Genomic DNA, 12,765 nt, shown 5'->3' on the forward strand with positions numbered 1-12,765 from the left:
TATAAATTTAAAAAATTTGAATTGATTGAATATTAGAAGTGTAACTGAAATAATTATTTATAAATTTTAATGAAAAGTAAAAAATTATTATTTAGATTGCACTTAAAAGTTTGCTCTCTTAATTAAAAAAAAAATTACTTGATTTTTAAAACTTAAAATTTTAGTCATTTTAATGCATGAATTTAATTCTTAAATTAACTTAACTCTCAATGTCACGCCTTATGAGGCGCAATTTCTACTCAAACCATTTCATGCAGTGAACTCATAAAATATATACATTCATGGATAAAAAAATATATATAATACAACCTAACATCTCATATGATATGTACAGTAACTATATATACAAAATATGAGCTCATAATTTAGAGTTTAACAGAACAAAATAAAACGTTTCGAATATGCACAAAATACATAAAAATTAGAACTTTTTTTACAGGTTTTACTCGTCCAGTAGCGGTGCTAGCTCTTCATTCTCTTATGAAAAATATCAAGGTGAAATTTAATGAGTTTTACCAACTCAATAAGTATTCATGTTCTCTCTATCCAGATAAAATTTCATGCAAAATACACGGTAAGAAACAAAAGCAATAAAAATATTTCAGTGCAAATTTATGTTCTTATTTTTACTATTTCACATGTTCTTGATCAATCTGATGAATTTTTTCGAATATCATATACAAACCTCAACGTCGAAATTTAACTAGTTGAGATTTAGAAATACTTACCCTCCTACGCGTCTTCCCGAATTTGTTTGAATATCCAAATTTTTCTGTACACACGACATAATTATTTAAAATACTTCGAAATATTAAAAATTAATTTAATCAAATTACGGGTTCCAACGACTACCAAACAGAATACCCGAATTTATTGGGATCCGTACCAGGAAAACCTTTCAGCTCCCCGTTCGACGAATTGGATTCTTGTTTTTTGAGAAACACTTTTCATCTTCCTAGACGGCAAACCATATTTTTATTTTCCAAGGAATACTTTTTAGCTTCCCAAATGGCGAATCAGAACTTAAAATGATGGATCGGGTTCCTATACTTGGGGAAGATCCTTCGGCTTCCTGAATGGGTTGACTTTCCCCATTCTTAAGGAAACCTCCTCGGTTCTTGTTCGGGTGGGTGGCCCGACCGAGCTCACATGGCCAGCTCGACACTAGCCTTGCCCCACCGCAGCTGAACCATCACCAAAACACAAAAATAGAACGGTTTTATCTTTCGGCGTGGGCGATTTGGCCTCGGCTTAGCTCCTGGTCGCCTCCTTTCAGTCACCCTGCAACTCCCTTGCGTGCTTGCAATCGGAATGTTGATTTTTACGCCTAAAAAATTGGTTAGTGCAAAATAAAAATAGATTGAAAGGAAAATAAGAGAAGAAGAGATGAAAAGGACAAACCTTTACCTCGCTTGCCTCGGTCTCCGCCGTCACACAACGTCTTAGTCGTTCCCTCTTCCTCCTTCTTTTCGGTTCGGCTTCCACACTCTTCCGCCTTCGCCCATTTCTTCTTTTCTTCCTCCCTCGTGGCAGTCGCTCTTTGACTCCCCTTTTCTTTCCTGCTCGGCCCCTCCTCTTTTCTGCTTAGCCCCTTCTTTCTTTTCTTCTCCTTCCTTATTTTTCTCTCCTTTCCCTTCCTCTTTTCAATCTCCCTCTTCCTTCCCTCTCTTTCTTCCTTCCCCTCAGCTTCCCCACACGACCCTCTCTTCTTCCTTCCCTTCCCGATCGCTTGTTTCTCTTATCCTTATCTCTTTTTTTAGCTACTCTTCAAAATGAAGAGAAAACCCTTATCTCTTCCCTTCTTATACATGTTCCCTCAACCGTTGGATCTTCATGACTCGATCTAGGCTGTTCATTTTCTTTTAAATCTCCTTCATCCGATTTCCTCAAGCAGTCCGATATGGGCTATCCATTCTTCTGATTTCCTTTGCCCTCTTCCACTTCTTTTTATTTATATTTTTATCCATTTTTTTCTTACTTACTTTCATTTAAGTTCCTAAATTTACTTAAAGGCCCAAATTTTTTAAAATTTCTTTCATTTATACCCAAACTCCAAATTTTATTTACATTTCTTTACTTTTAGGTGAATATTACATTCAAACTGTATAACTCTTATAAATGTATGAAGACAATGTTTTAGTCTGGATGCATTTTATAATTTCAGTTAAATTATATTCGTAGATTGTAATTAAAATACAAATATGAAAATTAATATATTTATTTCTAATAAATTACAAATTAAATCAAAAATAAAAATTATTATATGTATTAAGATTAATTATTGATTAGATGAAATTAGTTTGTTAATTATAGCCTTTTTGATTAATTTGTTGTTGTAACCGTTTTTGTCTTTTTCTCTTTGCCATTGTACAAGCTTTATATAGCCTTTTGTTGTCCATGAATACAATCAGAAAAATCAGAGTAATTTTTCTCCATCATTCTCTTTCTTATTCTTCGTTCCTAACATGGTATCAGAGCGTTCTTTTTAATCAAACAATTTTTTTTTTAACTCAGTGATTGAGCTTCAAACTTTAATCTTCAATGGCTAGAGAGTAATCAGATGATTCCCAAAACCCCTTCTTCCTTCACAGTGCCGACCATCCTGGATTGGTCTTGGTATCCAACCTCCTCAGTGGCAACAATGACAACACATGGGAGAGAGCAATCAGAATAGCTTTGAACGCCAAAAATAAATTAGGTTTCATAGATGGAACTTACGAGCAACACCGATTCCGCTGTCAGAGCTTGGTAACGTTGTAATAGCATGGTAACTTCTTAGTTGTTGAATGCTGTAACAAAGGAGATAGCTGATAGTTTGTTATACCATGAGAATGCACAATCTATCTGGACCGATTTGTGACTCCGTTATCAGCAGAGCAATGCTCCGTGCATCTACCAACTGAAACAGAGCATGAATAACCTTGTTCAAGGATCACTCAGCATCAACACCTATTATAGCGGATGAAAACAATCTGGGACGAGCTCAAAACTTACCAACCAGCTCCAACCTGTCATTGTGGAAACATAAAGGCATGGAATGATTATTAGGAGCAGGAGTTTGTGATGATATTTTTAATGGTTTTGAATCCTTCCTATGCTGCTGTTAGGGCTCAAATCTTAATGATGGAATCTTCACCATCCATTTTGAAGGTTTTCTCGCTGGTGGTGCAAGAAGAAATGCACTGTGCGATCGGCTTCGATGCGTACGCAGAGGCGGCTACGGGGCCTGCTTCTTCCATTTCCCTAGCTCAAGGTTGAAGACGACCCACCTGTTCACACTGTGGGCTCAGGGGCCACACTGTGGACAGGTGTTACCGGTTGCATGGGTATCCACCGGGCCTCAAGCCCAAGCCCAAGATGCACTCGCTTGACTCCAAACCAGGCTGTTTTTAATGAAGGACAAGCCCAAGCCCGCAATGTTTCAACACATTCTCGGTCCACTCCTAGAGCTAGATCATTTAATTTATCTGGGTCTGAGTCTAGGCCCGTTTTTTCTTCTGTAAGCCAGGTCTCGGCCCACAAACAAGCTCCTCCAGGGCACAACTCTTCTTCTTCCTCGGGCACGTACCCAACTGTGTGACAAGCGTAGAACTTCACCTCTGCCGTTGCCGGCGCTTGATTCTGCTACCTCGGTCGATGCTCTGAGCACGTTGTAAATTCAGAATATTATTGCCCACCTAAACGCACGGCTCCACCAACTGCACTCCGCCATCTCGCCAGACAACTTCTCTTCTTCCACCAATAACGCCATTTATGGCCTTCATGCGGCAGGTATATCACCCATAACCTTCTGCCTTTCCAGTTTCATACACACACTTACCTCTAAATGCTGGATTATTGACTCTGGAGCCACACACCACATATGTTGCACACCCACCCTTTCACCACGTTTAAGCATCAGGGTGATTCAGTGCTAATCACTCAACTTGAAAATGTGTTCCTCACTGACACTCTAACCCTACACGATGTCTTATTTGTCCCTCATTTTTCCTTTAACCTTGTCAGTGTCAGCATGTTGACCACCACCCACCACTGTACGATTAATTTTTCTCTTCATTCTTGTGTCATCCAGGACCACACTCGGGACTTGTTGATTGGGAAGGGTAGACGCATTGGCAACCTCTACTACTTAATTACTAGGCATTTTCATTTTCTCGCTGTTAATTCTGTTTCCACTAATTCTAAAAGTAGCATATGACACTTTAGAATGGGTCATCCTTCCTATGAAAAACTTCAATACATTAATAAAGATTTACAGATTTCGAATATTTCTCATTGCAAAATTTATCATTTGGCTAAACAACGTAAATTGTCTTTTGTTTCTCACAATAAATTATCTGATCGTCCATTTGATTTAATCCACATTGACATTTGGGGTCTTTTTTCTACACCTACTATCGAGGGATACAAATACTTTCTCACCATTATTGATGATTGCACTCGCACTACTTGGGTTTATCTTCTTCATCAAAAGTTGGATGTTCTTACCATTTTTCCTGACTTTTATACTCTCATCCTTACACAATATAAAATTTTCATTAAATCTGTGAGATCTGACAATGCTCATGAGTTGAGTTTTCATTCATTTTTTAAGTCAAAAGGCATTGTTTCTTATCATTCCCGTGTTGAGAACTCCTCAACAAAACTCAGTTGTCGAGCGCAAACATCAACACATTTTAAATGTGGCACGTGCCTTACTATTTCAGTCCCATGTTCCTATTGTCTATTAGTGCGATTGAGTCTTGACTGCTGTTTACCTGATCAACCGTACACCTTCCCCCTTGTTATCTAACAAAACTCCATTTGAACTATTAACTCACAAAAAACCATCTTATGATCATTTGCGTACCTTTGGTTGTCTATGCTATTGCTCCACTTTCGATAGTCATCGCCATAAATTTTCACCTCGTTCTAGAGCTTGTGTCTTCCTCGGTTACCCTTTGGGTTACAAAGGATATAAACTTCTTAACATTGAGAGCAATCAAATCATCATCTCTCGAAACATTATTTTTCATGAACATATCTTTCCATTTTTTTCATCCCACTCACCTAGTCCCATTCACAATGACATTTTTCATGACCGTGTTTTACCTCTTCCTCCCCATACACCTACACACTCACCAGTTTCTCTTGATTCACCTACCCACTCACCACATGACTCGTCCCAAACCCCACCACCTCGACCTCTGCGTGTCACACGACCACCTTCTTATTTGTCCGACTATCACTGCTACCATACAGATATACATGTACTTTACCCCATTTCCTCCTTTCTTACTTATACAAAGTTTACACCTCAATATCACAACTTTATTTTTGCCCTTTCCTCCCACACTGAGCCTACCACCTTCTCTAAGGCTATCCAATCCGATGTTTGGAGGACCGCTATGAATGTGGAGCTACATGCTTTGGAGAACAATAATACTTAGTATGTTGTTTCTCTTCCACTTAGGAAGATATCTGTTGATTGTAAGTGGGTTTATAAAGTCAAATATCAAGCCGATGGGATCGTAGAAGAACACAAAACCCATCTGGTTGCTAAGGACTACACCAACAATTTGGCATTGATTTCATTGACACTTTCTCTCCAGTTGCAAAATTGGTTACTGTAAAAATTTTACTTTCACTGGCTGTTATTCATGGTTTGAGTCTGACTCAGTTAGATGTCACCAATGCTTTCCTTCATGGTGACCTTCATGAAGAAGTTTATATGAATATTCCTCCAAGTTATTCTCCTTGAGAGGGGGAGACTTTTCCATATCAACCTGTTTACCGGCTACACAAGTCAATCTATGGGTTGAGACAGGCTTCCCGACAGTGGTTTCACAAGTTCTCACAAGTATTACTTCAAGAAGATTTCCATCAGTCACAATGTGACCACTCCTTGTCTGTCAAGCATCAGGGTAATGTTTTTCTAGCATTGTTGGTATATGTTGATGATATTGTTATTGCTGGTAATGATAATCATGCTGTCGAAGAACTCAAAGTTGCACTCAAACAAAAATTTAAGATGAAAAATTTGGGAACTCTCCGATATTTTCTTGAACTTGAAATTGCAAGAAATGACACAGGAATCACCTTATGTCAAAGAAAATATGCTTTGGATCTGTTAACTGAAATTGGGTACCTTGGTTGTAAGCCCTCATCTACTCCCATGGAACCCAATCTTAAGATATCCAAAGATGATGGAGAACCTCTGTGTGATATCACAAGTTATCGGCGACTGATTGGAAAATTATTGTACTTGGCCATCACTCGTCTTGATATATGCTATTCTGTCAATAGACTGAGTCAGTTCTTAGCTGCTCTCAGGACCAGTCACCTTCAGGCTGCTTTGCGGATTCTTCAGTATATTAAGAGAACACCTGGACAAGGTCTCTTCTTTCCTTCATCATCTACCATTCAAATTAAGGTTTTTTCTGATGCTGATTGGGGCACATGTCCTGACACTAAAAAATCTTTGACTGGTTATTGTGTTTTTCTTAGATTTTCATTAGTCTCATGGAAATCAAATAAGCAGCAAGTTGTATCTCGGTCATCTGCAGAAGCTGAGTATCGTTCCATGGCCAATACTACATGTGAAATAGTGTGGATTCTAAATTTGTTACGAGATTTAAAGGTGCAACATCAAGGTCCTCTATTGCTTTACTGTGATAATCAGGCAGCTCTACACATTGCTTCGAATCCAGTGTATCATGAGAGAACAAAATATATTAAACTCGACTGTCATTTTGTCCGAGAAAAAATTCAAAATGGTACCTTGAAGACAATGTATATATCCACTCGCAATCAACTTGTAGATTTAATGACAAAAGCTCTTCATCCTACGCAGTTCGGCAATTTATTGAACAAGATGGGTACAATAAATTTGTACTCTCCATCTTGAGGGGGAGTATTAAGATTAATTATTGATTAGATAAAATTAGTTTGTTAATTATAGCATTTTTGATTAATTTGTTGTTGTAACTGTTTTTGTCTTTTTCTCTTTGCCATTGTACAACCTGTAAATAGCCTTTTGTTGTCCATGGATACAATCAGAAAAATGAGAGTAATTTTTCTCCATCATTCTCTTTCTTCTTCTCCGTTCCTAACAATATGTTTAATAAAACATATGAAAATGTCTACTTAATATTTTTTTGGGGGCCTAACAATTAATACCTAACAAAATAATATAAATTGACCATAAATTTTAAATCAATAGAAAGAACTAAATTGTGGGTTCAATTGGACAGTGGTGGAAATTGCTTGCGCTCCCATAAATGAATAAACTATCAAATGATTTCCACACATATTAATCTGAAATACCGATTTTATTTATTTCTTTTTATTGACCATCTGATAATTTTTTAGAATTTTTTTTTTTTTTGTTGAACATACAATTTTTTATGAATACACTGATATTTTATATTAGTATAATTTACGTAAAAATTTATTCCATAAATATTAATTATAACAATCAAAATGAAATTCACACATAAAATACAATAAATTTCATTAGAAAGCTAATCGGAATTTTTTTTGCCTCGATTAGATTATGCTGCAAGATATGGACGGCAGGGCAAGTCTTTCTCGGGTTTGTACGTGTTCATCTACTTCAGGGCTTACGTGTTGCTGAGTTGGATTGCTGATCCAAATTAAAGCTACAATCCAGATAACCCTTAAAAAAATAATAATATAAATTATTATATAAAAAAATTTAAATTTAAATTAAATTATACTTTTTTATATTTTTTAATTAAAAGATTGCAATATAATTAATATATATTATTTAAAAATTCTATATTCTTTTTTTATTTTTTTATTTTCATGGTTAAATTTAATAGGAAAGATTTGTTTAATGCATGACTTTTACTTTTACTAATCTATGTAGTTTGATTTTGCTGTAAGTTTTTTTAAGTTTTGATATTATATATATGACTCTTTTTCTTGTTTTATAAATTATCAAGGTTTATGTTATTTTTCTGTATTTTTTAATTTTTTTAAAATTTTAATTTATTTATTTTTAAACTTATGTGTATTTACATTTAATGATTCCATACATATGAGTACCTTTTAAACGACTAAACTAATTTTATGACAAAAGGATAAAAATCAAATCTACACGATATTAACTACAAAGGAAATGTATAATTTAAGCCATACTCAAACCAAACAACATAGAGATTAGCTTATTTAATTACCAGAAACCAAAAAAAAAGAACCTATTTAATTACTATATATAAGTATATTTATATTCATATAGCATAATCCATAAATATTGAACCGATATAGTAATTACTTGTGATAACTCGTAAATACTCCGATTTAATTTTTTATAATTTATATGTGATTGACAATATATAATAAGGTTAAAAATATAGTTTATAATCAAATGAAAAAATAATGAATAACGATGAAGAAGCCAGAATAAGCATGAAGAGATATTGAAAAATATGAGAACTTTTTAAATGAATTAATATAATAAAAAGTGATAATATCACGAACCATACCCGGTCTTATAGGATAATTACCGAAACATACTCAAATCACATATACTTGAGTTAAGTAAAATGATTTAACTTTATTAATTATAACAAAGTCGCATAAGTATTATATTCTTAAAATATAAAACATAATATAACACTTAGGTATGAAAATTTGGCCCAGAATAATTGTAAAAATTCAGAACTTAAAAGAAATGAATTTATATTTTAAATGCAAAAGCAGACAATAAAGTTATGGTTACATTCCTTACACAGTAAATTTGAATATTTAATAGGGTTACAAGAATGTACCTTCTACAACAGTTCGTAAAAAAAAGAAATGGATAAATGATTAAAAACAAGTAAATAAATGTCTTAGGGAGCTTAACCTCCATTAACATTTGATAGGGTTCGAGAGGTAATCTACTCACAACCCTCCTACTGAATAAGATCTAGATCTTATTCTTCTTGATCTCAAATAGTTAATGGAAGAGTAAGTTATACTTGCCCAGTAAGAATATTACGCTAATCACTGATACGGAAAATCAAAAGTTGGTAAAAATTATAAAACAACTAATGGAACCCTTTATTTAAATAAATTCATTTAATATGAAGAAAACCATTTATTCCATACTTACCGTCGTGAGTCTTCTAAAATCAACCTATAAAGAAAAATACTCGGATAATATTATGATTTCATATACAAGTGAACAAGATTAGCAATTCTCCTTTTAACATGCTTACTGGAACCCTTGGGGTTCATAAGGATATTCTCATACTCGTGAACTCAATATCAAGATTTGTCAGTTAATCCGGCTATCTTCATACCTCGTCCGGTAATTGACGTCAAACACACCATCGCCTCGATACCCCGTCCGATACGAGGGTGAACCATGTCTCCCAAATCCTTCCAGTATGGGACTTCTCAGTCCCCTCCAGCTGAGATAATATCCACATTAAGGTTCTCTATGTACTGGGTCCGTCCACCATTTTCTAGGGTATCCAGTAAGCCTTTCATACATATATTTATATCATCAACTAATCATCAATTTTATACTAATATTTCATATTCACAAATCAACTGTAGGTTATGCAAACAGGTGATATGTACATTAAGAACATAATTGAGATATTTTATTTTAGAACATACCAACACGGGAATGTGTAGTGAGGTAAACCAAACAACCAAGAAAATAATCAGAACCATCAATTAAATACGTACAATATAATAGTAAGCAATTCAAGCAGTACAAGAAAATAAACAATGAATCAGAGTAAATAAGAATTGACCGATTTCCACTCAATTAGTAACCTATAATTATTTTAAAGATTTTTTAAATTTTTTATAAAACACAAGATATGCGATTATTAAGCCTCAATTTACCGTAATAAGGAAGATGGTGAGGGATTCTTACTTGGATTGATATTTCGAAACGTTGTGCTATCTACTATGCCTCCTGACGGTCCTCAGGTTTCCTGAATTTTTCTTTCAGAAATTAAAATACTTGTCACGTACCCAAAAATACCCCAAAAGGTAAAAATTGGTGTTGAAAAACCTTTCTAGCAAATTTTAGGGTCTCGGCATAGCATCATCGCAGTACTCCAGCATCGGCTCCACCTTCCACAGTGGCAATTCGCCTCGGTCTGACCAGTTTTACATATATCCCTGTGGAAAAATATGTTATGAAGTCTCGATTGACTAAAAAAATAAAAAACAACACCTAACCGTAGGGGGGTCTCCGAGTGTGGCGGCTTTTCCGATCATCCTTCGCGGCTAGGGTTTTTTTTCGACTAAACTACACTAAAAAAAGACGGTGAACACGATGGTCAAAGAATCGCATGAAACGGAAAACGAAAAGGGGGTCATCGAAGAGGATTTTATGTTTTGGCTATGGCAGCTCGACCAGACTTTGCTTGCTATTTCTGGCTCACCTGCTGGCCCTTTTGCTTTGATATGGCCATAGGGAGGCTCAGAATTGAATTCCGAGCGGGAAAATTTTTTTTTTACCTTTTTTGGCAGTCAGTGGTGGCTCTAGTGTGGCAGCGGTGATGGTCGGCCTCATTCTCCGATGCCTGGTTCTTCTTCTCCGGTAAGGGCTAGTATGGCTAAGGTTAGTGTTCCCTGGAACGCGATACTTAAATACTCTTCTCATGTCAATCTACGCAGTCCGTTCGGGAACACATGGTCCTCTATCATCCCTTGGATCTATCTTATTTGGGAAATGAATCTGGGACGCACGATCGAATTGAATCTAACTGTTTGATCGCATTTAAAGAGGGAATGGATTTGGGTCGTTCACGTGCGCGAGATGAGATTTGAACTATCGGATCACCAGACACGCGGATTGCTCACGTGGCCTCCCACGTGGTGCCAATGTCACCGGGGTTGCCACATGGTGTGCTCTGGTTTGTCGGGGTTGCTGATCAGGCTGTCCCCACATGGCCAAACTTTTTATTTTTGCGATTTAACCCCCTGTTTTCAAATTTTCTTTCAAAAATACCCATTGGATTCAAATTTTTACCCATTTACTCTAAAATTATTTTCAATTTCATCCATAATTTATTTTTTCTCAAAAATTTAATAAAATTTAAATTAAAAAAAATAAATTAATTATTTATAAATTTTTTATAAATGAAAATTCCCAAGCCAATATTCAGGCTCGGGTATTTTAATATTTTTTATTTATAAAATATATATATAAATAATTAAAAGTTTTATTTAAATTATTGAGAAAAATGAAATAGGGACGAAATCAAAAATAGTTTTGGGGAAAATGGGTGAAATTTTAAATAAGGGGGTATTTTTTAAAAAAACTTGAAAACAAGAGGTAAAATTACAAAAAAAGAGGAAATTCAGTCACGTAGAACAACCCAGTTAGCAGCAACGACGAAGCAGAGCATGCTGCATGGCAAAACATGCGAGTGATCCACGTGTCTGGCGATCCGATAGTCTCAATCACGTTCCGCACGCACAAGCAGCTCATATACATTTTTCTTTTAGGCACGATCAAATGGTCATATTCAATTTGATCATGCATTCCAGATTCATTTTTCGAATAAGAGGGATCCAACAGATGGGAGAGGGCCACGTGTCCTCGCACTGACGGCCCAAATCGACATAGGAAGGGTATTTAAGCATCGTGTTCTAGGGAACCCTAGCCTTAGCAGCACTAGTACTTGTTGGAGAAGAGGGAGAAAGACAGCCAGAAAAGAAACCGACCACCATCACCGTCACACTATAGCCTCTAGCAACGCCAAAGTAGGTACTTTTTGTCCTCTTCCCACTTGAAATTTAATCCCGAGCCTCCCTATGGCCATTTCAGAGCCAAAGGATTGATGAGTGAGTCAAATTATGGGTAAAGCTCAGCCTAGCTGCCGGGTCAAAATTTGAAATCCTCTCTAATGACCCCTTTCTTGTTTCTCATTTCATGCAATTCTTTGACCAACGTGTTCACTGTCTTTTTTTAGTGTAGGTTAACCGAAAAGGAACCCCAACCATGAAGGAGGACCGGTGAAGCCGCCGCACACAGAGACCCCCCCTCCTCGGCCAATAAGTTTTAATTTTTTGACTTTTTCAACCAACCGAGGTTCGTTAACGTATTTTTTTAAGGGATACGTGTAAAACCAGCCAAAACCGACCTAAAACGACCAAAATCAGCTAGGCCGAGACGAACTACCACCGTGGGCAGGGGAACCAACGAGGAGTACGGCGGCACCATCGTGCCTGAACCCTAAAATTTTTAAGTACGTGATGGGTATTTTAATTTCTGTAGGAAAAATTCAGGAAATCTGTCAGGAGGGGCAATAGGTAGCACAACATTGCAAATACCGATTTGGATAAGAATGCCTCATTCTATTCCCTGTTATGGTAAATTGAGGCTTAATAATCGATAAATCTTGTGTTTTATGAAAATTAAAAAAACTCTAAAAATTATTACAGGTTACTAGTGGAGTCGGAATCGACCAGTTCATGCTTTCACTGATTCACTATTTATTTTTTCATACTGCTTAAATTGCTCATTATTATATTGTGTGTATTAAATTGATAGTTTTGATTTATTTTCTCAGTTGTTTTGTTTATCTTACTGCACATTCTTTTTCTGGTCTGTTCTACAATAATTGTCTCAATTATATTCTTAATGTATGCATTGCCCATTGCATAACTTGTCATTGATATGAGAATATAAGATATTGGTATGTAATTGGTAATCGGTTCGTGGTGTGATTCCATGTTAGAAAGGCTTACTAGGTACCCTAAGAATAGTTAGATGGACTTGCTACGCAGGGAATCTTACTGTGGACA

Source organism: Carica papaya, chromosome 1, assembly GCF_054855325.1.
Source record: "Carica papaya isolate Zhongbai chromosome 1, ASM5485532v1, whole genome shotgun sequence".
In the NCBI taxonomy this organism is placed as follows: domain Eukaryota; kingdom Viridiplantae; phylum Streptophyta; class Magnoliopsida; order Brassicales; family Caricaceae; genus Carica; species Carica papaya.